The sequence below is a fragment of the Stegastes partitus genome, unplaced genomic scaffold, assembly GCF_000690725.1.
Source record: "Stegastes partitus isolate 25-593 unplaced genomic scaffold, Stegastes_partitus-1.0.2 Scaffold1584, whole genome shotgun sequence".
In the NCBI taxonomy this organism is placed as follows: domain Eukaryota; kingdom Metazoa; phylum Chordata; class Actinopteri; family Pomacentridae; genus Stegastes; species Stegastes partitus.
In genome coordinates, this window is record NW_007579315.1 from 128,452 (window position 1) to 129,568 (window position 1,117).

Sequence of the window (1,117 nt, forward strand, 5' to 3'; positions counted from 1 at the left end):
GGGTCAGGGTCAGGGTTTACCTTAAACCATCAGCCAATTCTCAGCAAGTCTATACAAAGTTGAACTGCTAACAAAAGAGAAGTGAACAGAGATTTAAATGTGTGGCCAGCTGTGTTCAGCTTCGTGTTAGTGCAGACGTGATATTTACTGCAGCAGATTCTGATCTGTGCTCCAGAACTTGTGAGCAGGACCGTAGAACTCAGCGCTGAGCTGCACCTCGTGGTCAGATCAATCAGCAGGACGCCACTGCAGCTGTGTGTCATCACCGTCTCGTGTTTCCTGAACTTTCCTGAACGTGTGAAATAAAAAATCCCTTTAATCAACGTTTCAGTGACAAATTCAAGCGGCTGCGAGGTGCTCCATGTGGACGTAGATCTGCTCACAGAACAGAACCCCGTATGTTCTGGACCGTTGCTTAGTGATGGAACAGCATCAGGGCGTCGTCTCGCTGTGCTTTTACTTCCTGTTTGTTCATTCGTGTCGTTTCTACCGCAGGCCAGCGTCTGGCAGCAGAAACCTCTGAAGGGACCAAGTTTTCTAGTTTCAGCTCAGCAGACGCTCTGCAGGACGATCACGTTGCTTTAGAACCTTCTTCAGTGATATGCAGCAAAGAGGACAAACCCAACAAAGTCCAGTTTTCAAACTGCCGTGAATCTGATTCCGTTTACAAGCTTCCAACTGCCGAGTCCAAACGATCAATGGATGAATTTATGGATGATTGATCGTCTGTGAGCTGCAGATCAGACGTTTCTGTTCCGTCTGTGTGTTCGTATCAGCTCGTCTTAAAAAGCACATGTTTGAAAACATTATTGATCATGACTGCTGCTGATCAGAGTTTCTCAACCTGGAGCAGAATTCAAGGATTCAGGTTCTGACATGGATTCACTTCAAGCTCAGAACCAGCCTGTTGGGACGAGAACATCGGATTTATGCTGCTGATCGACTCGTCTGTCCGTCTGCAGCAGCCTCCCTTACCCAATCACCCCTGGCCCGATTGCCCCTAACACGAACCCTATTACCATGAACCCTATTACCCCTAACCCTATAATCCCTGGCCCTATTACCCCTAACCCTACCCCTAACCCTGACCCTACTACTCCTAACCCTGACCCTAGTA